This window comes from Rattus norvegicus, chromosome 1, assembly GCF_036323735.1.
Source record: "Rattus norvegicus strain BN/NHsdMcwi chromosome 1, GRCr8, whole genome shotgun sequence".
In the NCBI taxonomy this organism is placed as follows: Eukaryota; Metazoa; Chordata; class Mammalia; order Rodentia; family Muridae; genus Rattus; species Rattus norvegicus.
The window spans coordinates 258436922-258462681 of record NC_086019.1 but is presented as its reverse complement, the minus strand read 5'-3'; the positions used below and the strand labels follow the sequence as shown (position 1 = coordinate 258462681).

The 25760-nt window shown below is 37.0% G+C and overlaps 1 long non-coding RNA gene across 3 annotated transcripts in view; it reads left to right on the top strand.

Annotated features, from left to right (window-relative positions):
• Positions 1-25760, top strand: part of LOC120100053 (uncharacterized) — a 57540-nt gene that overhangs the window by 3376 nt on the left and 28404 nt on the right. Inside the window, exon 2 of one of the 3 annotated variants that reach the window (XR_005499730.2) lies at positions 14207-14440. The exons of the other annotated variants lie outside the window; for them this stretch is intronic. This is a non-coding gene — a long non-coding RNA (uncharacterized LOC120100053). The remainder of the gene's footprint in view (positions 1-14206; positions 14441-25760) is intronic. 3 annotated transcript variants of the gene reach the window in all.

Genomic DNA, 25760 nt, shown 5'->3' with positions numbered 1-25760 from the left:
TCCAGTGCAGTGTCACTAGATATGGCATACACATTCCAGGGCAGGCCCCAGGCTCAAGCACTTGTAGTAGAATAGGTAGGGAGGTGTGGGTATCAGGAAGAAGTTGAAGGAGGAGAAAAACTATGATCAAAATATACTACATGAAAAAATTAATAAAAAATATATTTAATATCTGAGTAAAAAGAAGCTAATAGAACCTATTGAAAATGGTAACTCAGAGACCATAAGGGACTAGAATATTGACAACATAAATCTTGTATAAGCTATCGTGAGAATGTGATTTTGACAGAAAAGTGTATAGAAAGATGGCAGATGCAACCAGGGCTCTGCTTAGAGCATTAACAGACTAACAGATTCTTTTTACTCAGTTTTTGCTAATAGTCCACCACTAAGAAAAGAGACTACCTTTATTATGAGCTGGCTGAAGAGAGTAAAGCCATGTGAAGTGAAACTAAAGCAACTCAGAACTCAGCGACATGGAGCTGAGCCCAGCCAAATTAGACAACATTCAGAGGATGCAAGATGCTAGATTCAGAAACAGATGGCTATCATCGCATGAACCGAGACGATGGGGTTATTTGTCATATAGAGTTAAATAGCTTCTCCAAAACCCTAAAAATTCACTTAAATACTGTACTTTTTCTTTTATATAGAGTTTTATCACAGCACAATCCATGAATATACTAAATACATTTTAGCATCTTCAGGTAACTCTTTTCATCCTAGGAAAAGTTGACTGAGTCATAGGCTAGGGCCCTCTTTAAAGACGTGCACTTTTGATGCCCTGCACGGTTTGCTCATGTTTGTGTTCAGTAACCATGAACTGAAAATAAATATTTGGAGAAACATCAACAGCTCTGCTGAGAACCTTAAAATAATCGTGGTTCTGAAGAGAAGATGGGAGAGCTAATGACCCTTCTTTGGTCATGTCACTGTGAGACTTTCTGAGGACACATGCTTTCCAAAACAGGTTTGTTTAAAAAAGAATCATGATTTCTCAGAGTGGTCAGGGTTCCACTGTAATCATAGTTGAAGTACTACTAGTATCTGACTTTGCTGTCAGCCTTCAGGAGACCCAGATTACCTGAAAAGAAAGGTTCTAGAAGTTTTCCTTCATAGAAAGGAAAGAAGTACACAGGTATTTTTTTTTATATAAAATGCAAGCTTCAAATTCTCACTCATTCTATTTCCAGAACATGCAGATAATAGTTTGATACCAATATGCCTTTTGCAGAACAGCATTTTCAACAAACATACTTGGTGCTACACCAAGCACCTTAATTAGCAATGTGGATCTGTCCTCTTTTCTAGTGAAATGTTTAAGTGGGTGGGTTTCAAAGACCAGGCAAACTCAGCTTTCATTTTGGTGCTGAAGTCTTCTACATCTATTTTTGGATAAATCATTTCATTTCTCTAACCTCAGTTTCTTCGTCCATGAACTAACTTTAATAGTCTCTCCTTTGCTCTCATGTTGTAGAGTAGTTTCAGTTAATTGATGTGAAGAAGTGAACACATTGAAAGCATTGGTAAATGTGTTGTCTGATGCATTTTATTACTTCAGAACAGAAAAGCTGTCCCCTCAAGAGTCATTTCATTGTTACCTGACAATTTGGGGGTCGGGGTACATAGAACATTCCTTCATTATCAGAAATGAGACTAGTTGAGACACAACCCTATCCACTCCTATGTAATCCATTACATGATAATGTTCTTCCCTTTGTCACTGTACCACAATAGTGGTCACTCAAGAGGAGAGGACTGCCATGGGCTGAGAACCTGCAGAGTGTCAACCCGGGTGCAATGCACATATATAAAATGACTCATTAATTCTCACAGCAGATCTTAAACCTAACAAATGGCTGGACTGGGATCATTTCACAGTTCAGATTTCAAAGCATGCTGTTATTTCAAAAATTCTCCCTTTCCATAAGGTTTTGTTGACTTCATCCTTTTATTTTCTTCCTGCCTTCTGCTTTCCTATTATACTCATGGGAGCATAGCATTGGACTGACAACTGAAGAGAACAATAATTTGGTGGAACTTCTCAGAGGAAAAAAGGTGAAAGAAAAAAGTCACTTAACAAGTCTTGTAGGAATACTAGCTAGAATTCACGGGGCAATAAATCTTACCTACTGAAAAGGTAATGCATCAGATATAACTGCTTAAAATATAACACCATACCTCACTGGCTTTGGGTAAACAGAACAAGGGACCAGAGAAGAGTCAGTGACTTTGTTTACACGTCCTTAACCCAAAAGTGACGTCAGACCAAAGGACTCATGATCTGAAGAACAAGCAGAAGATCCACCTGAGATGCAGACATAACTTGCAATGGCTTTGGTATACGAATTCTGCTCTGGTGACCTAAATTATAATGAGATATATAACAAGCAAATGAGATAAGCCAAACTCGGAAAAAAGAGAGGATGCAACTGTCTGCAGAGTGATAGCACCTGGGAGTTCAAATACAGAACCTTGAGTGTCAGCCTTGGACTAATTGAAGTCTGAGTCTCTATTTTAAGAAATTGGCAGGCGATTCATTTGCATTACAATTGCAGAGCTGCTGATCTAGCAATGCACCTTGCTAAGCTGGGGTAAACCCTCCTTGAGTGAATGCATGATGGGACAAGATTGAAGCCTGGATGGATCGACAATACTGCAACATGGAGTGAACTCACTTTGGACACGTGACCTCAGAGAGATGCATTGACGACTTGGGATATCGCCGCCTGACCAGATGAGGCCAATGGAATTACATCAGAAGTGTGGGACTAGGCCTTGCTTCACTTTGTCTCTTTGACTCTAGTGAATGAGAGGAGGAGGTTTTGAGTCATGAGGACAGTTATGCTCAACTCTCCTTTGACTTGACAGATTATTAGGCACCTTGCTAAAGAACATAACAAAACAAAAGAAAATGAAACACAACTTCTAGAAGGGAACCAAGTTAGACTGGCAGAAGCATTAATCTACTGTGCTCGGAAGTCTCCGACTGTGCTCATTTGTTGTGTTCTGAAATTGCTTTTCAAAATCATGCTCGTGTCTGTGGAGAGGATAGTGAAGAAAATAAGAGGAAGAAGAAAGCAACCACACGGAGGGAGGGAAGAAGGGAGGGAAGAGGATGGAAAGGGGACAGGGGTTGGGTAGGGGGAGAGGGAAACATGATCTGGTATTAGGTGGGGGAAAAGAACTGAAGCCCCTAGGTCCAGGATTCAAAGTGGGGAACCTAGATGAAAGACCCTAAGGTGGGGAGAGGGAACTTACTGAATTCACCTCCGGCAGAAAGACAGGGCATCAAGCGAGGAATGGGGTTGCTAGCCCACAGTTAAAATTCTGACCCGTAATTCTTCCTGTCTGAAGAAACTGCAAGGATGGAAATGGAGAAGAGCCCCAGGAAAAGAAGGTCCAGAGACAGGACCAAAGTGGGATCCAGATCAAGGGGAGGCCCCAAGACCTGATACCATTACTGAGGTTATGGGATGCTCATAAGGTGAGACCTATTATGACTGTCCTCTGAAAGAACCAACAAGCTGATGAAAGAGTCAGATGCAGATATGTACATCCAACCAATGGACAGAAGCTGCTGACCCCTCTGGCTGAGTTAGGGAAAAGCTGGAGGAAGCTGAGGGGTAGGGTTACCCTGTAAGAGGACCATCAGTTTCAATTAACCTGGACCCCTGAGATCTCTCAGACACTGGATCACCAACCAAGCATCATATAGCAGCTGATATGAGGCCCCCAACACATATACAACAGAGGATTCCCAGATCTGGGTTTAGTCAGAGAAGATACACCTAACCCTCAAGAGACTGGAGGCCCCAGGAAAGTTTGGAGGTCTGGTGTGGTGGGTGTGGTGGGGACATTCTTGTGGAGACAGGGGTTGGGGGGGTGAGGTATAGGATGTGAAAAAGTTGGAGGGTGGACCAGGAGGGGAATTAAATCTGGAGTATAAAAATAAACAAAGAAACAAACAATAAAACCAATAACTCTCAATTGGATACCATGATTCCCACAGGTTATGAAAAGCTAGGCTAAGCAGCATTTGAATCTAGTCCAAAGATATATAATTCACCTTAAGCTTATAAACTATAATTTATTAAGGAGTTTCCGTTTTTATATAAATTCAGACATTTTTTGTGGTAAAGGGCCACACACAGATCCACATCCTATGGTGCATTTGTAGCAGTCAGGACAGACAAATTCTGAGAACTGGTTTATACATAATTGAAAAAAGGAGCCTATTTAAGTAAAAATCTGTGGGAACATTAAATCTCAAGTAAAAGAGAAGTTAAATTATAGATGAAACTGTAACTGAATCTAATAACAGAAAATCAATATGGGAATATCAATGAAAATAAGATCATGTTCTTTGAAATTATAAATAAAATTGAAAAAGTGTCTACACAGGCTAAAAATGAACCAAAAAGATAGAGAAAGAAAGAACAAGGGGTTGGGGATTTAGCTCAGTGGTAGAGCACTTGCCTAGCAAGCGCAAGGCCCTGGGTTCGGTCTCCAGCTCCAAAAAAAAGAGAAAAGAAAAAAAAAAAGAAAGAACAAAAATGAATGAGAGGGTGTGTAAACTAATAATTTAAATTATTAAAATGGTATCAATACTGATGTCATATGTATTAAAAAGAACCAATTATTATTATTTTGAACATATTTATGTCTCAAAATTGGATAATATACATTACCCAAGAAAGACACAATCTATAATATCACATATAAAAAAGATAATCTTAACAACTGTATATATATATATACATATATATATAAAGTAAATTACTAATTTCTATTTTCCTAAAACACAAACCAGGCTCTGAAAATCTATCAAATATTTTAGAAAGAATTGTTATAGTTCCCTTAAAAAGCACAGAGAGATACATTTTATCTCTACTTCTAAGATCAGCATATATGAACATTAACACCCAGAATTAAAAGTTATTGCAAGAAAAGACAATTACAGACCAATATATCTCATTATTCTTGCAAACATTCCCAAACAATATTAACAAATGAGTTATAAACTATGACCAAGTCTGATTTATCTCAAGGCTGCTCCAAGGAAAGCAATTTCTAATCAGGTCAATGGATGCAGTAAAAAGAATATGAAAATATCTGATCACTATCTATCATAAATCACTAAGCCCAGTAGGAAGAGTAATGTGCTTCTAGTACACACCAGCAAAGTAACCAGTTAACTTCCCAGTTAGCAGTGAGAACATAGTTGTATTCCTATACTAATATCAGAACCTAGGCCAAAGAAATCCTAGATAATGTAATACAACAAGAAAAAGATTTAAAGCATACAGTTCAGGAAACAACAAAGCTATCATTGTTGATGCCATTATTAAGAATCAACAAGGAAAACTTCTTGAAACTGTATGGGATTTTAGCATAGTTGCAATATTATGATTAATATATAAAAGTCTATTGCTATCTTATACATAATCAACAAATAATTCTAATTGAATTACAACATGACTAACCCTCTACATTATTTTACCCCCAAAAGGAATTAGCTATGAAGTAAAGACACCTATATGAGATTTACATGTGAGAAACTGTAAAACTCATTTGTTATTGATTGCTTAATTGAGTCAGGGTCTGACATTAGTCCAGGCTGGCCACTATGTGACTATGTGTCCTAGACTGTCCTGAAACTCACTAACTTCCTTACTATCCCATGTGCTGGGTTGGTCAGTCTGAGTCCCTTCACCCATTGAGAAAAAAGCACATGAAAGAAACCAGAAAAGAACCAAGTAGGTCAAGATACATGCCACAATCATGCAGAGAAATACTCAGTATTGTCAATACAATGAGTTGTAGACTCATAACAATATCATAACTTTATTTCTGATAATAGTTCACTTATTTCCTCTCCTTCTCTTCATACCTGCACTTCATTTTCTTGGTATTTGAAATTAGGTAACTTTAATTTAACCTATCTTCTATTTTACTATTTTCAAGTATGCTAAATCTATTAATAAAATTTTGTATAATATTGTATAGATTTAGTTCATAAATTTCCTATTTCTCTGATACAATTTCCCAAATCACTATGTTGTAACTTTTTCTAAATTGTCGTTTAAAAGTTGTCCATGTTGATAATTTAAGTGCTCCGTTTAATAGTTACAAATTCTAACTAGAACCACTTTGAGTTTGGGTTTCTCTTTTCTTTATCTATACATTAGTTGTTAACGAGTGAACACATGACCTTGTACGTGCTTATCAAATAATCTATCACTAAGCTGTGACCTCAACCCTGCTGGCATTTTCTTAGTAAATGTTGGCAGTTGGTTCTGTTTTCTTTAATATCTCTGTGACTTTTAGCTTTAATTCAGTATCAGGTATTGTAACATCTCATGATATGTGTTAGAAAATTACTGAATATGGCTGTACCGATTTCATTAGAATTTAAACATTTATTTATTTATTATTATTAATTTATGTCTCAGTGTATTTGCATATGTATTTTTTATTATTTGCAGTTTAGGGGATTGAGTTAGGACTCTATGCTAATGAAGCAACCTTCCTCCAATTAAGTTATACACAAAGCTGCTCATTTTTTCTGAGATAAGATAGAGCCTCATATGTATTTCAGACTGGCCTGGAATTACCTACATAGTCCAGTCTAACCATTAATTTATAATTATTTGGACACCCCTCCCCTGAGATCTTGGATTGGATCTATGTGACAGCATGCCCAGGTTATTGGTGTTCTGTATAAAGTCACAATGAATCTCATATCTTATTAATAATACTTGTTGTTTTGTAAAAGGGGCTCTGATGACTGAAGATTTTTTCGCAAATCTTTATGCTCAGCCCACACTTTTCAGTTATCATTAAACATCTCTACAACAGGTGATTTCATCCCACTTTTATCAGATGATGCTGTGTAACATTTGCTTATGGTGGGAGACAGGAAATGCTCTGTACTGATCTAGTCTCTTGTTATTGTTTGATATGAAATGCCTCCCATAGACTCATGCTTTTGAACATTTTGTGCCTACTTGGAGATGCTGTTTGTAAAGATTAAGAAACCTAAGCAGGTGGATGCCCGGTGGAGGAATTCTGTGACTGGTCATGGAGTTCAAGTATTTTACAGTCTCTGCCCACTTCCTCCTGGCCATTTTCTTTCTCATTGCTGATGCGAAGAGACACGTCAGCTCGCACTCACACTGCCACGCCTTCCTTGTCATGATGCAATGCATCCTTTCTAGAATGCTGAGCCAAAATGAATACTTTCTCTGTTGCTTTAAAAAACATGAACCCCAACCATTTGATTTTACAAATGAGGACTTAGGAGCCAGATGGTGGAGTAAAAACTGATTAGCTCTGAGAGACAGAGAAAACACCTAGCTGACCTGGCTACGTCACCAGCATCCCAGAAGAAAAAGGCTTTCTCCTCCACGCTCTCTCTAAGACCCTTCAACTCAAGGTCTCTCCTGTCTAGTTCCTTATGTTCAGTCCTTGTCAACCCCTTGCCTGTTCTGCCTCCTATCCTATTGGTGATTTTCTTTAGCTCTTGTTTTTAGAAAGCCGAGCCACATGGCAAGGTTTTTTTCTAGTTCACAATCTTGGGATTCACAATGTCAACAAATATTCCGCAACATTTCTCTTTTAAGTTGCTTTTGTCAGGATGTTTACCACAGCCACAGAAAACACAGAGACATTTGCTATAGCCCCAGCTTTGTGGTGGAGTCACCCCAACATTCTCCCCTTCTTCATCTTGTGCCTGTAGAAAATTGTGCAGGAGACATTCTATTGAGGGAGTTCCCATTGGTAGCTTATTCTATTTTGTATTGTATTGAATTATAATTGTATTGTATTATATTGTATTGTATCACAGACATATAATATATATAGTACATATATATAAAATAAATACCTATATATATTTATATAAATATATAATATAATATAATTAATATATATTTTCTGAAATAAATTGATATTCCATTGCTTCTAGTTTTAAGTTTCTGTGAGGTCACTGTGTCATATAGCACAGGCTCATAGAAATCTAAAGCATCAAAAGAAAGCACACATTTTCCTCTCCAGATCGTCAACAACCAGTATGTGCTGTTCTTTTCCTTCTTCTAATTTCTGATACATAATGTCTCTGGAAATGCATTTCTGGAACCTAGACCTTATTAAGTTTAATTGGAGAACGGTTTTGCTTTATTGGAGCCTGTTCCACACCAGAGTGGTTAATTATCAACATGGCTATGGCGGGCGACAAGCAATTCCCTGGAGGATTCTTGATGTTTTCTAAATCACATACATGAATGGCTTGTTCTTTGTGTGGCAAAAAAAATCAATCAGGGAGAACAATGCGTGTGGATAATTTAGAAATTATATATGAGGAATAGGGTTCCACACGCAACCACAATTCAAGGTCTTCCTGTCAATAGCCTAGTCTAATCAATCACAACTCCCGATTTCACCCAGGCTATTTATCTCTTGTGTGGAAGTGCTGAAGGCCAAGATTAATGATGGGAATGGGTACTGTGGTTTTGAAGTGATGGTGGCAAGGTATCCTTGGAAAAATTTCTCGGTGTTGCCTAAGTTGTGTAATAAGTTGGAGTTAAAGCAGAATCATACCAGTTACTCATTTCTAATTTAGGTGTACATCTCTAAGTTATATAAATTATTGGATAAATGATGTTAGCTCATTTTCCCATGATTTAGTCCTTCATTAATTTATATCTAGTGTGTTTGTTGTTATGTATTCCTAACACCTCTGTATTGATGATGATAAATTCAATTGACTTCTCCGGGCCCTTTTAATCATCTTTCATTGCAAATGTTTTTCATCTTATTTCAAGTAAAATTTTTTAGTTGACATTGAAAATTGAGATTGTGCATAACAAATGTAAATTGTAATTAATATACTAATGTTGCTAATTGGCTTCTCTGACTTTGCCAGGGAAAATTCATCAACACTGTTGCCATGTGGATATTACAATGGGAAAATATAAGAAAGAAAAAAACTTGTTTCTGCACCAGTACCCTCTCCATAGGGGTGATGGTGATAATGCTTTATAAAGTGCATCAAAGCCTGTGAAATAAAGTTTTGCCTTCTCATATATATAACATAGGAAATTTCCCAATAATTGCCCTGCTCTGTTTTTATGCTGTAGGTGATGTTTCTTCCTGAAGACGCAGTTCCTTAAGACTCTGAACATAACTAGTTCCTAACCTGTGGCTCCATTCCAGGAACTGTGTTTAAGTTTATGTTACTTCCTTTGTTGTTTCATATAGGTGCACATACTCAGTCGTGTGTGTGTGTGTGTGTGTGTGTGTGTGTGTGTGTGTGTGTGTGTGCTTGTGAGTGTTCATATAGGTGTGATGGCATGATAAAGGGAGTTTATGTACATGTGAGTGTAATACATACACCAAATGGAGAATAGTGGTCAAACCAAAATAGATCTTATTCTTCTTATACTCAACATATTATATTTTGAGATGTAGAGCTAAATGATTGGGTAGCACACTGGCCATCTCTGAGTATCTTTCTGTTGCCTTCTATCCTACCATGAGCCATGCCACCGTGTTTTTGCTACATGGTTCTGGGCATGTAAACTAGGTTCTTTAGACTTATATTGCAATCAGTTTACCAACTCAACCATCTTTCTAGACACATGTTTGATTTTGTAATCTGTCTTGGTTTAGAGTTCTATTACTCCAATAAATACTGGGTAGCATATGTGTCCAAGTCAAGCTGACACAAGCTGAAAGTTCCCAAATCTAGCTGTTGCCACAGAAGGACTCACAATCTATTGCGTCCAATGAGCCTAGCTTACTCTAACATGACACCAGTTCGAAAATCAATACATAGAACTAAAACGATGATTATCCAATCTTACAGGATCCATTTAATATTCTGGATTAGTCAACAGCAATATCTCACCAAAAACCATCTTCCTTTTTATATTAGTTACATAAAGCCCCAAGAGTCAGATGTCTACTTACTAATCAGAATCAGATAGAGGCAATGATGTGACGCTGTAATGATGATGACATAATTGATGACGTGGGTTCTAGTTCACAGCCAGGTAGTCAAGGCATTGACATCACTTTCAGGCCACATCCTTTCCACTGGCCAGTATGGATATGTACTGCCAGTATCTTATTTTAGGCTTGCCTCTATCAATGTGGATGATCTACTCTCCTACTGATTGATGTGGTCCTTCTCTCTGTACGGTAATATCTTCAGCCAGCTACTCCCCATGTATTTTTCTGGACAAGAATCTTCACAAGGCAGTCAATTGTAAATATCTCTACTGTGACCCATTACAACAACCTGAGTTTATATTTATTGTAGTAATAAACCACACACTGCACCGAGCCTTTTCCTTTTCAAAATTTTAATTTTCTCAACGACCCTGGAGGTAGGTGCTTGGTGTTAATCCTTGCTTCAGAAATTATACAGCTAGTCTTAACGAATTTATGTATTCTTACCAGCAACCGAGTGCTGTGGAAGCAGTGTCAGATACAACTGAGCTCTGCCTTCTCAGAGATGGAGACGTTAACGTTTTACAACTCTGACTTGATTTCATTGCTCAACACTCAGGGGTTCCGTTTATTCCCATTTCTATCTTCTTGAGGAATCGTTGCTGTCTCCCTGCACCTTTAAACTCGGTCATTATTAGAAGCTTCACCAAGGAGGCCAGTATGTCTAGGAGAGTCCATGAACAGCCCAAATTACTCAACTATGAGTCATATAACAAACTCCACTAGAAAACCTTCCTCGCAAATCTATGTTCACCTTTTTATTCCATAATGGTCATGAAATGTTTTCTACCTCTTTATCTAAACCAGAAAAAACATCTTTTCAGTCCTCAGTTAAGAGAGGATTTTTTTTTTGCTGTCTGTGATATATGAGAATAATGTCACTTTAGTCTAATAGCAATATAAATTTGCATACTACATTCTGATTCCTAATACAGTTTAGATACTGGCATTTAAGCATTTAAAATTGGGAGCTTAAGGGACACCCTGTAGTAAAGTGCTTCCTTTGTAAGCATGGGGACCCACTTGAGTTTTATCTCCATAACCCATGAAATTATACAAGAAAAAAGATTCACGTGTCATATGCTGGTTCTAATGAAGTGCAGTGCTGGTGAGGCAGGGACAGGTAGCACTCCAGGGTCACTTGCCAGTCTACTTGACTGACAAGCTCTAAGCCAGTGAAAAATCCTAGATCAAAACTGTTCAAACAGACAGTACCTGAATAAATGACACCCACTGGGTGAGCCTGTCCATGTGTGTTTGCGCGTGTATGTGCATGCACATCCACACATGCACACATATACATACACAGAAGCACAAATGGAAGCCCATAATATAAAAACATGCATTTACATAAATAAACAACTCTACATTCCTTCAGTGGCAAGTCATGAGGTCATCATTTTATGCTGCACTTGTTTGCATTGGTAATATTCTAATCCAAATTCCTCAGTCCTCTCACAGGTGATCGATTCTTATTTCCAGACACAACATGTACCCAACATCTGATTTCTTCAAATCTGAATTATTGATACATAAATATCTTCAGATATTTTAGTGCATAGACGGCTTTTTTGGTTGAGCAATGTTCAGAATCTTGCCTTTTTTCCACAGATCTTTCATGAGAGATCAAATATAATAATTGTTAAAACAGTCTTGCTTATTCAGATCTAGCATATTACATAAAGAGCTAAGTGGATCAATATTTATTCTAGTCACACCAGTAGCATATATACCTAATGAAAGTAACATCACAGCTATGTTCACAAGATATAGGCCATTAAATTCAAATTGTATATCAGAGGCAGTCATGTCCATGTTCACAACAAACCTATGGGCAATTTTCTTTCTTTTTTAAAATTTTATTTCAAATGTTGTCCCCCTTCTCATTCTCCTCTTCCCAACCTTCCCCATCCCCTTTTCCTCTAAAAGGGTACTCATTCATCTATGCACCTACCCCTACCTCACCATTCTGGATCCCCCTGTGCTCGAGTAGAGGCAGTTTTCTTAGTGAGGGCTGCCTTCTACATCAAAAAGGGTACAAGAAGAATATAAGAGCCAGAGAAATATATAATTTACTGTAAGATTGTGTTTCTGAGGAATGTCAGAATTTGTAATGGTCACAACAAATATTCCATTACTCTAGAAGCTCAGATTTCCTCATGGCCACTTTGGACTTCTGAAAGCCTTAAAGAGAATAGGAAAGGAATAACAATGTTAGGAGGGATGATTGATCAAGATTACCGTGGGGAAATTGGATTGCTTTGTCAGGATGAGGTAAGAAAGATTATATCTAGAGCAAAAGAAATCCTTTAGGGCTGCCCTTGGTAATACCATGTCTTGTGATTAAAATCAATGAAAAATCCTAACAGCCTAATCCATGCAAGATGGCAAAGGGCACAGACCCATCAAGAATGAAGTTATGTGTTATTCCTCTGGAAGAAAATCCTATTGGGGTTCTTGCTGAGCAGAGGAAATACAGAATACATAATAAAAAAAGACAGTTATAAATATGAACTAAGATCATCTGACCAGTTACAGAAAAGTGGATTAATTTATATGACATTGTTTCTCTTGCATTTTGTTAAGAATGCATTTGTATAGATGTTTATAGTTTCTTTTCTTAATTTCTTTATCATGTGACATAAAATCAACTAAGAGGTTTTCCATAGTTATTTAAGTTTTACACACTAAAAGAATGTCTTTCAAGGGACATTGCCACATATTCAAAATTTATAATGCATTTGTGGTTGTACAAGGAATAGTTATATCATGATATGTATATGTATATATGTACATATATATAATTATAAACTGTTTAAACATAGGAAGACTTTGCCCTTTACCTGCTTGCTCCCTCTCCTTGCTAGCAAGTTCATTCCTTCACCAGCCTTAGAGCCTACATCCTTGGGATTCCTGTATATGCTGAAACCCTGCTGAGACATCCAGCCTTATGGACTGAGCAAAACAGCTACTGGATCGTTTGACTTTCCCTTCATAGTCAGCCATTGTTGGATTAGTTAGATCACAGCCTGTAAATCATATGACTAAATCACAGTATGTGAGTGTGAGTGTGAGTGTGTGTGTTTTAACGATTGATTTTTATTATTGTGTGTGTACCCTAATGAGTAAGTACATGCTCACTTTGTATGTTACTTGGATGTCTATTTCAGAGTTGACCACATCTATTGATAGTGCTCTGAGATCCATCCTGTAAGTTCAGTAACTCTAGAGACCCCTCACTAATACACTCACTAAAATGACTGTCTAAATAGGAATTGATCAGGATGACATCAATAAGCATGATAGCATCGAAGGGAAACTTTCAGGCGACAACAGCCTTAGACAAAAAGCTACAGGCAACTTAGGAATAGTGAAATCAGGTTAAATACTCTTCCTCAAGGATGACTACACCAGTTGCCTGTCCAGTACCAAGTAACACACTAATGAAGAAACTTGTACCTTTTTATTTAAACATTTCCATAACATAACAAGATTAATAAACAAGTCAGTATATTTGTATGTATGGTTAATTTTTGAGTACATATTTGTTATAGGAACCAAGGAACAGACAAGGGTTCAAAGATGCAGCTTCTTTGAACATCTCTTTCTTCTTTAAATTTTCCTAGTTTGGCCACTGCCTATTCATCTACATGTTAAAAAAGGAACTAATCAGTCAGGCATTCTCTGCAGAACTTACTTCCTCAAACATCTACTCCACTGCTTCTAACTTACGCCTTCACACAGTATGTCTTTATGTTTTAGGTCTATTTAAAAAAATGACTTTGAATTATTGTACATGACTGTCTGGGTGGGCTCCAGAGTTGTGCAGTTCCCTTCTCATGGAATCTTAGAGAATATCCCTTTGTCTGTATGAGTCCCTTGCCATGTGACTGTGATATTGTCAGTCTTACACATGAATACCCTGTCAAAAAACTTCACAAGACACCAAAGTGCTAAACCTGTCAATGCTTCGTGCTCACTCTGGATGAAATCCTTAGCATTCTCCATTCTTAATTTTATGGCCTCCCTTCTGCACAGAGAGTGTCACAACCGTGTGCTAGCATCTCAAGAAATAAAGTTGGCTTCTATTTATTCTCTGTGAAAGTTTAAGTGGAATAAATCACTGTACACCTGTTAAAATATTGGCTTTATCTTGTTTTTTAAACGTCTGTTTTTCCTTGCTCTTTTCTAGCTTGCAAAATATTCCTATTTTAATTTATTTTTGAAAACAGAGATGAATAAAATGATAAGAAATGGGTCTCTTACAATCCGGAAGCATCTCCGATACTTGCTGTTCTTGGACTACTTCATCATTTCCTATCAAAGGTTAAGACATAATTGTTTGAGCATTGAATAAATGGATAAGAAACACAAGTAAGAGAAAGAAACAAGATTGAAATGTCTACATCCGATGTTATTTCTAAAGGTTAGGAGAGAATGCATATTTTCCTTCTAAATGTCAATTTAATCTGAATGGCAGTGAACCTCGAATAACATTTACATTCAATGTAGAAAATTTGAAAATGAAGCTATTGTCTGGCTAACTGCCTGCTTTGTTTTAGGGTGAACTTCTTGTTTGCTTTTCAGTTGATAGATGACTCAAGTATCATTCCTGTTTGGAAGAATAAACATAATCATTAGAGGGAAGCTTTCTTTGTTGGCCAGTAATCAATCCAGGATTGCTGATGCCCAACGGGCAAGATAATGAGCAAGTTTTGCAGTTCCTCTGACTCGGTGCAGAATTATGATTAAAAAGGACCACGTGTTGAGCTTCATTCTGGACATTACAACTTGTAGTTCTATCTGTTGTCTTAAAAAAAAAATAGAAAGCTTCCCCAAGACAAGGATCGTAGATAACCTAGGCACCCCACCAAGTGCTACACAGGCCATGCATGAAAAGAAAACAAATGGTTAGCTGAAGAATAAGTGGCTACAGGACAGCAATGGCCTGTGAAGTCAGGAATGAGTTGAGTTATTTGTTTGAACGTTTTAACCTTGACCACTTGGTCAACTGTAGGAAATTTTTTTCTGGATTTTATCAACGGAGCCTATGTTTTTATCTTATAAAGAATAAATTAGTAATTATAAATTAAAGTATTTAGCATTTAATATTTGTGTACAAGTCACAGTAGAACATTTTCTGATATCACTACTACATATAAGAGTGATCTGCATTTTGTGATAAAATGTAGAAATTAATATATCATTACATTTGTGCCATTAGTCTCATATTCTCTCACATCATTTGTTTACCTGTTATACATTGACTCCTTTATGGATGTCTTCAAAATATGTCTTTTCAAACTATGTCTTTGTTCCGTGTTTAGAGAAAGTAGTCTCACTAAATTGTTAATATCTCTATTTTCCATTGTTTTTATTTGCAATCAAAGATACTTATTTTTTTTCTTTTCTTTTTTTAACTTGAGTATTTCTTATTTACATTTCGAATGTTATTCCCTTTCCTGGTTTCCGGGCAAACATCCCCCTAATCCCTGCCCCTCCCCTTCTTTATGGGTGTTCCCCTTCCCACCCTCCCCCATTGCCACCCTCCCCCCAACAATCACGTTCACTGGGGGTTCAGTCTTAGCAGGACCAAGGGCTTCCCCTTCCACTGGTGATCTTACTAGGATATTCATTGCTACCTATGAGGTCAGAGTCCAGGGTCAGTCCATGTATAGTTAAAGTTAACTGCTTTTTTTTTAATATTTATTTATTATATATGAGTACACTGTAGCTGTCTTCAGACACACCAGAAGAGAGCATCAGATCTCATTACAGATGGTTGTCAGCCACCATGTGGTTGCTGGGATTTGAACTCAGGACCTCAGAAAGAGCAGTCGGTGCTCTTAACCTCTAAGCCATCTCTCCAGCCCCAAAGATACTTATTTTAAGTGCAAACTATTAAAAATCTACAATATGTCCTTTAGGATTTCTCTTTTACTTCAAATATTTTTATTCCTCTACAATGTTGGCAGGTAGAATTTTCTAATATTATATTTATTTTTATAAGTTAAGTTTTGAAAATTAATATTTTAATCAATTTGGAAGTTATAAATGTTTGGTATAAGACAAAGAATAAATTTTATAGTTAGTTTACCATAGTTTTATCTAGTTATTACTAATATGATGAACCATTTTGCAATGTCCTTTTTTAATTTCTACCAAATTGCTTTGTATTTTATTCACTTTATGAAAAACAGAAAATCCCTGGATATTTATAGTTCTGGAATGAATTTTAACTGATGTAACGATTTTTATTATTTCTGTATCCCTGAACAGATCTCAGAATAAACATTGCTAGTGAACATTTAGACACTATGTTTCACATAGTTAAAGGAAATAAAAAAAGAAGACATAGCCATTAAGTACAAATGTTCAAGAGAAGGTGACTTTCTAATATCTTACCTCCTTATCACTGTTTATAGAAAGTTACTTAAGGAAGGAGAATACTGAAGAGATGACTTCCAAAGTCCTCTTGTCCCTTATACATAAACAAAGGCAATGTTTCTTAAACACTGCTCTTGTACCTATTTAATTATCTACAAATTTCTTATTTTCAAATATGTACTGCTTACCTAACTTCATTTATATTTTAATAAACATAATATGACAAATTTAATTTCAGAAGACTTCAGAAGAAGGAATGAAAGTCATACCCAAGCTGTAAAAACACCCAAGCTGTACAAATACGTGGCTTGGACTGAGCCCAGAGCATTTCTCTTTCCGTAGTAAATATCCCTATAGCTTTAGGCCTGGAACCTTCTAGCTTCCATACAAACTAATTATCTGCAAACCTGGACCTTGAAAACTTCACTTTTTAGCCTTTATCTACTAACCTAGGTCTAGAAAGTTTCAGTTTACTGCTAAACAAACTCACCCTTTGTAGCTCTTTTTGAACTCCGGTTGGCTAGTTCAACTCAGCTGTTCTGGCTCAAACTCTTCTCCAAACTGACTGATTCAAACTGGCTTCTCTCAGCCTCTGACTGAATTGCTGTTTGAAAAAATTGACTTTGAACTCTGTAAACTGAATTGAACTCTCCTTTCCCTCACTAATCTTTAAGTAGCCTATCCTGTCTGTCCTTGTGAGAGTTGGGAATATCCTATCTCTGACTCATTCTGACAAATCTTTTTCTGATTCATCACTATGTCTGTACCTCAATTAGATGCTTTTAATTTTGTATTAATGGTGTGTACTAAAGACATTTCTTTATTCCAGCCAGTGGGGTTAAGCGCATACCAGCTGTAAGAGATCAAAGGTGTGTGGTGTGTCTGCATTCCAACTGGATCATATCTTTGGATGTGATTCCTTACATGAGAAGCCATGTTGCTACATTAAAATTTCTCAACAAAACGGAAAAAAAGGACATAGAATGTAGTTTAGTGGGGTGGAAACTGATACATAAGCCTGAAAGCTTGAGTTCCACCCACATGGTAAAAGAAAAGAGTTGACCCAAGAAAGTTGCCCTCTTACCTCAACATATGGCATGCACATGCCCTCCCTTACACATATGCACGCACTATATACACTCTCTCACCAAATATAAATAAATAAATAAATAAATAAATAAATAAATAAATAAATAACTCTTACAAACTATTTGGTATAGTCTTCAGAGAAATCAAGCAAAAGTTATAGAAACACTCAAAAAGCAATTGCAGTGATGGATGAAAAAATCTCTATCTGTTTTTTTTTCTGACCTAGTGTCTTCTCTTCTGTCTAAGTTAATTTGATTATTGGGTTTGACATAGACTCATAGACCACATGTCCTGGTTAGTCATTGACACAGTTCTTTCTTAGGTCTCTGAGTTCTGAGGCAAGCTCAATTTTTTTTTCTGATGCGTTTGTATAATATATCACTATGGATAACAAAATTTCTGTTGCACCTCAGTGTTTCACTTTATGGTGGATTATGTTTTACGTGGTTCATAGAAAGTCTTTATAAACAACTACAGTAGTTCATAAGGAGCATTAGTTAATGTCTATGGATTGAGTAACAGTGACTCCCGCTAGCTTCATGTGGATGACTGAAATTACCTCCATCATCGAACTGAATGATTATACAGAGAGAAGAGTAGTAATTGAAAGAGATTCTAATTAGTTGTTTAGTATATGTTTATACAAACAGTGATATAAACTTCAAAACACTATGAGTGGGTAAATTTAGAATTTCATTGGAAATGGGTCATGAGATAAAGACGAGTGTAATTCTGACAGAGAGGCAACAAAGAAAACAAAGCTAAAATATATGTGGGGTTTGAGAATGTTGATGATTGAACATCGATAAAGTTGATAGGATTCAGAAATACATCAGTATGTTAGAATAGGAAGAAAAAGTGAGGCTGGCCTTTTAGAAGGTGCTTAGGCTGTAAAGTGTTGTAACAATATGGAATGAGTAAGAGTGTAAACGTGAGTTATTGAATATTTGAATCTAAGAACAAGCATGAAGAGATGCTTATAGAGGCCAAATAGAGTGATAACCACAGAGTGTTCTGACCATGCAACCCAAGGGATACTGATGCCACTAAACACTGGGTAATACTAGAGAATATTGAAAACAGTAATCTGTATGGATTACAGTGTGACTTGGGAGAAAGGTGAAAAGAAGCTTAGTAGGTCTCTGGGAGAGATAACATGGGACAAGTGAAGGAAGAGAGAATCAGAGATGGATCTGCAGTAGAAAGATAACACATGAAACCACATAGGAATATCCAAGGGAAAAGATACACAAGGAAACTAGAAATAAAATGTGAAACTGGCAAAAAAAATCAGGAATATACAGAGGTGTACGTGATGAGATTTTAGGTCCGGAGAGAAAAAAATGAAGTTCTTTGTGGAAAAAAAAGAGAAAGACTCAGAATGATGAATTAAAAAGCCAAAGTTTAGGTGTCAGATTCTGCTTTTAACAAACTCTGTACACTTGACATGATATATTTCACAGACACTTATCAAGAGTTGCCTTGTTGACACAAAGAAGTATTTTAAACATGAATTGAAAGAACATGCAAAGGTGCTTATAGCATTTGCTGTGTTTCTGATTATGATGTATGTTCAAAACTGTTTTTATATTAAGGTGGTCACTACAACATTTCAGTGATAGATTCAAAAGTATGGAAATGACTGCAGCTACGGATCATTTGTATAAAACTAATACATTAATTTACATGTATTTTTATGATGCCAGAAACCTGTGTTACCGGGGAGATTGCAAAAATATGGTAATTGTTTATAGGATTGCATCAAGTGAAAAGAAGAAATAGTGATGTAAATATGGCCTGTTTATTACGATGAAAGCTCCGTGAAGAACAAAGCCATGTAGAGGTGTTCTAAAATCTTGCAATTGTTTCTTAAAGAAGAGGATGCTATGAGCATCTCATTTTAGAGTAATCGACACTATATTTAGTACTGTAGTATTATTACAATAACACATTAAAAAATTCTTCCATTTGTAAAGCAAAGTTGCTTGTAACATGTAAAACCATCTTGAAACACATAGAACATTATCTGCGGAAGGAAAGAAATTTGAAATTGTTTTTCTGGTACAATCATCTCAGATATAGAAGTATGGCTCACTCACCAATGAGCCCAGGAAGGACATCATCTTTCAGTCAGATTTCAGGAGAGAGCTAATGGCAATGGAGAAGTGATTTTCTGGTCATCATAAAGGGAAGAGGTCATTCCTCTTGGAGTATTAAGGAAGTCCTCAGCACTAACACACCACTTTAATGATGTGTGTGTATGGCTTTCCTGCCCCTTCTTTCCTGTAACCTTCATGAGTTCAGGGTCCTTTCCAGTCTCTCTACTCTTTGAAAACTGTCAAGTGAATGAAATTCAGTAACTCACATTTGTTTGTGTGAACAACTGTGGATGAAAAAAAGAAAGAAAGAAAGAAAGTGAAAGAGAGAAAGAAAGAAAGCATCTTTCTACAAGAGGACATTTCATTTCATTTTTGTTCCTGTAGGAGGCCACATGAAGAAAACACCATACCTAATTTAGTTGGCTGTTTCTGATTTATTTTCCTTTTTTTAAAAATTTTTTTGAGGGTAAAAATAGTTTCCTTTTAAATTTCTTTGATGGATTCATTCTGGTGTTCTATTTCAGTTTGTTTTTTTAAATTCAGTGCTAGGTACAGTAAATATTACTGTAAGTAGACATGTTAAAGATGTTAAATGATAAGACTTGGGAACAGCTATCAGTTTGTAGCTTGCATAAAGTAGACTGACATTTAATAAATGTGATAGGTAGTGGCCACAGAATTAATGCTAAAGCCATATGAAGGATGTTTTTGTAGTTATGTGATGTATGCTACTATGGTTTTGGTGTCAGAGCAGGTTGGCAGGAAAGAATTTATGTGGATAAAAGGTTATCACTGTTTCTATAGTTACAGATCTGTAAAGAAATAGAAACCATAGAAATCATATCTATAATTATTTTGTAATTCATTATTATATCTGTAACTCTAAAGATATTGATATTTAGTAAAGTAAAATGTCCGTGGTAGAATTATAATTCTAACACTACTGTTTTGAGAACACTGATGCATAAAAAACAAGAAACACTTGGGCTTTGCAATGTCTGTGCTGTACCCAGCAACATAAGCCCATACTTTTACTACGACAACACAGTTTATGTGAAGAAGAAAAAAAGAATAGCAGAACACAACTTCTCAGGCTTTGAACTGTAAACATTTATAGATGACTTTAGATAGGACAGAGTAAGCAAATTTCCCTACCTTTCTTCAACATAGGAAAAAAATTCCCATGTGGCAGTTAAAATAACTAACATGTTCATTAACATCTGTTCTTGTAATTTATAAAGAGCTGTGCTGACAAAATCAGTTCTTATCAGCAAGAATTACTTGAGGTTTTCTGCAGTTTCCTCTGAATTCTATAATAAAGTTTAGTCATTCATTTTGTTTTCAAAGAAGAGGCTTTGCTTCCAGTCTATTCCTGCAATCTAGGATCAGCACTCACTCCCTAACTCACAGCTCTGCTTGCTTCTCAGAAGGCTGGGCCCCAAGCAGGCCCAGCAGTGTTGAGGGGTGCCCCCGTTCTTTCTGAGCTCCATTTTCCTTCTGACGCACCTCTAGCTGCAATCACAGTTCTGTACTCCACACCCTAGCCCATTGCTCTGCTTGCCTTTTGAGAGGTCTGCTCTACCAATTAGAACAACTAGTCCCAGAAGCCTGTTACTCTAGAGACTACCAGACCGAACACCATGGAAAACCAGATGGTCAAAGGTGAGCACAAGGATGTAGTCAACAAGAGCCAATGCAGTGTGGTAGCATCGAGCCCAGCTGTCCTACTACAGCAACCCTGGCATAAACTAACACACCTGAGGAGGAAGACTAGACCTTAAATCTCATCTTATGAAAATGATACAGACCTTTAAAAAGGAAATAAAAAATTCCATTAAAGAAATACAAAAAAAGGAGGGCCGGAGAGATGGCTGCGTGATTAAAAGTACTGAGTGTTCTTCCAGAGATCGTGAGTTCTCAGCAGCCACATGGTGGCTCACAACCATCTGTAATAGGAGCCAGTGCCCTCTTCTGGGGTGTCTGAAGACAGTAACAGTGTACTCATATAAATAGAATGAATTTAAAAGAAGAAATACAGGAAAATACAATAGACTGGAGGAAGAAAATGAATAAAACTGTCCATGGCCTCAAGCTGAAAATAGAAACAATAAAGGAAATATAAAGAGAGGCAATCCTGGAGAGGGAAAACCTAGAAGAGAAAAAAAAAGAACTACAGATACAAGTATCACCAACAAAATACAAGAGATGGAAGAGAGAAATTGAGGTGGAAAGGATACAATAGAAGAAGTTGATATAATTGTCAAAGAAAATGCCAAATCTCAACAACCGTTTCTAAAACAAAACACCCAGGAAATTTGAACACTATGATGAGACCAAACCTACGAGAAATAGTAATAGAAGAGGTTGAAGATTCCCAGCTCAAAGGCCTGGAAAATATCTTCAACAAAGTTGTAAAAGAAAACTTTCCTATCCTAAGGAAATACATGGCTTAAAATTTACAAGAACTTTCCAGAATACCAAATAGATTGGACCAGAAAAAAATCCTCCTGCCACAGAGTAATCAAAACACTAATTATACAGAACAACAACAACAAAAAAAGAGTATTAAAAGTTGCAAGGGGAAAAGGCCAATAACATATATAGGCAGACCTATAAGATTTACACCACACTTATCAACAGAGACTCTAAGAGGCAGAAGGTCTTGAACAAATGTCTCACAACCCATTAGAGACCTTAGGAGTCAGCCTAGGCTACTATACTGAGCAAAACTTTCAAACAACATAGATGGTGAAACAATATCCCATGACAAAACCAAATTTAAACAGTATCTTTCTACTAATGCAGCTCTACAGAGGATACCAGAAGGAAACATACCCTGGTGTAACTATCCAAGAAAATATAAGAAATCAATAATATTATAGCAAAACCAAAAGAAGAGAAAAACACACACACACACACACACACAGAGAGAGAGAGAGAGAGAGAGAGAGAGAGAGAGAGAGAGAGAGAGAGAAGCAACATTAACATGACAGGAACTAATAATCATTGGTTATTAATATCTCTCAACAGCAGTGGACTCAATTCACCAACAAAAAGACACAGGTTAACAGACTGGATCTGTAAACAGGATCCATCATTCTGCTGAGTACTTGAAACACATTTCAGCAACAAAGATAAATACTACCTCAGAGTAAAGGCCTGGCAAAAGGTTTTCTAAGCAAAGAGCACAAGAAACAAGCTAAAGTAGCCACTCCAACATCGAATAAAATAGACTTTCAAACAAAAGTAATCAAAAGAGATAGCGAAGGACCCTTTATACTCATCAAAAGAAAAATCCACCAAGATGACATCTCAGTTCTAAAGATCTATGCCCAAAAGGCAAGGACACTCACATTCATAAAAGGAACATAATTCAAACTCAAATCATGCATCAAATCCCTCACAAAATAGTGGGAGACTTCAACACCCCACCCTCACCAATGGACTAGTCATCAAAACAGAGACTAAACAGAAATAATGAAACTAAGAGATGTTATGATTCAAATGGATCTGACAGATATCTGCAGAACCTTTCGCAGCAAAACAAAAGGATATATGTTCTTCTCAGCACCTCATGGAACCTTCTTCCAAACTGAACATCTACTCGGGCACAAAGTAAGCCACAACAAATATAAGAAGATTGAAATAAAGTTTTGCATCTTATCAGATCACCATGAATTAGGTTGGACATCAACAACAGAAATAACAGGAAGCCCACATACTCATGGAAACAACTCTCTACTCAATGTTCACTTGGACAAAAAAGAAAATAAAAAAGATTAAAGACTTTCTAGAATTCAGTGAATATAAAGTCACAATGTACCCGAACTTATGGGATACAATGAAAGCAGTTCTAAGAGAAAAGTTCATGACACTAATTCGCTAACTCCCTTCATAAACTAGATAGATCCCCTTGATCCACTTGGACTTGAGCTTTGTGCATGGTGATAAATATGGGTCCATTTTCATTTTTCTACATACAGACAGCTTGTTAGCCCATCCCCATTTATCGAAGATGCTTTCTTTTTTCTATTGTATATTTTTGGCGTCAAAGATCAAGTGTACATGCGTGATTTTACTTCTGGGTCTTCAGTTCTATTCCATTGATCAACCTGTCTGTCTCTGTACCAAAACCATGCAGTTTTTATCACTATTACGCTGTAGTAGAGCTTGAGGTCAACATAAAACCAGACACATCGGATTTAATAGAAGAGAATAGAAGAGAAAGGGAAAGCCTTGAACTCATTGGCACAGGGGTAAATTTCCTAAACAAAGCTCCAGGGACTCATGCCCTAAGATCAAGAATTGATAAATGGGACCTCATGAAACTGGAAAGATTCTGTAAGGCAAAGGATATAGTCAATACAACAAATCAGCATTGTGCAGATTGGGAAAATATCTTCACTAACCCCACATCCTATAGAGGGCTAATATCCAAAAAATTATAAAAAAAACTCAAGAAGCTAACCACCAAAAACCAGACAACCCAAATAAAAAATAGGGTATAGAACTAAACCAAGAATTTACAACAGAGGAATCTTGAATGGCTGAGAAGCACCTAAAGAAATGTTCAAAGTCCTTAGTGATCAGAGAAATGCAAATCAAAATGACCCTGAGATTCCACCTCACCCCAGTCAGAATGACTAACCTCAGGTGATAACACATGTTGGTAAGGACGGAGAGAGGGTAACATTCCTGCATTGCTGTTGGGATTGTAAACTGGTACAACCACTCTGTAAATCAAATAGGAGGTTCCTCAGAAAACTGAAAATAGACCTACCTAAGACCCAGAAATACCGCTCTTTGGAATATACCCAAAAGATGCCACACCATGTCACAGGGGCACATGCTCCACTATGTTCATAGAGCCCTTATTTGTGATAGCCAGAAGCTGGAAACAACACAGATGTCCCATGACAGAAGAATAAATACAGAAAATGTTGTTTATTTACACAATGGAATACTACTCAGCAATTAAGAACGAAAACATCCTGAGTTTTGCAGACAAATGGATAGAACTAGGAAATATCATCCTGGGTGAGGTAATTCAGACCCAAAATGACATGCATGGTATATTCTCACTAATGAGTGGATATTAGCCAAAAAAACAAAGTACAGAATACCCAAGGTAGTCTACAGAACTCAAAAAGGTCAACAAGCTGAAGAACCCAAGTGAGGATGTCTCAGTTCCACTTTGGAGGGAGAAGAAATCAACCACAAGGTTGGGAGAACCCTCTAGAATGTACCAGAGACCTGGAAAGTAAGATACTCTCAGAACTCAAAATGGGAAACCATAGATAAAATGCCCTACAGTGAGAAGAGGGAACTTAGTGAACCCACCTCCAGCAGAAAGACAGGGCATCAAGTGATAGGTGGGACATCATCCCACAGTCAAAGCTCTGACTCATAATTCTTCCTGTCAGAAAGAAATGCAGGGATGGAAATGGAGAAGAGTCTGAGGAAAAGAGGGTCTAGGGACAGGCCCAAAGTGGGATCCAACTCAGAAGGCTCCAAGACCTGACACAGTTACTGAGGCTATGGGGCATTCACAAAAAAAAAAAGGACCTACCATGATTGCTCTCCAAAACACCCAACAAGCAGCTGAAAGAGTCATATGCAGATATGTGCACCCAACCAATGAACACAATCTGCTGATCTTTCTGGTTGAATTAGCGAAACGCTAGAGGAAGATGAGGAGGTGGGCAGCCCTGTAGGAAGGCAAGCAGTCTTAATTAACCTGGACCCCTGAGATTTTTCAGACACTGGATCACCAACCAGGTAGCATACACCAGCTGAGATGAGCTTCCAACACATATACAGCAAAGGACTCCTGGTTCTGGGCTCAGGGAGAGAAGGTGCAACTAACCCTCAAGAGACTGGCGGACCCAGGAACAAATTACATGATCATCTTACTAGATGCTGGAAAATCCTTTAAGAAAGTCCAACACCTCTTTGTCTTAAACATCTTGGAGAGATCAGGGGTACAAGAAACATAGCTTAACATAATAAAGTCAATATACAGCAAACCAATAGCCCACATCAAATTAGATTAAATCAAACTTAAAGCAATACTAATAAAATTAGGTACAATATAAGGGTTTCCACTCCCTATCTGTTAAATATAGTACTTGAAAAAAGATATAAAAGTATCACTGTTAGTGGATGATATGA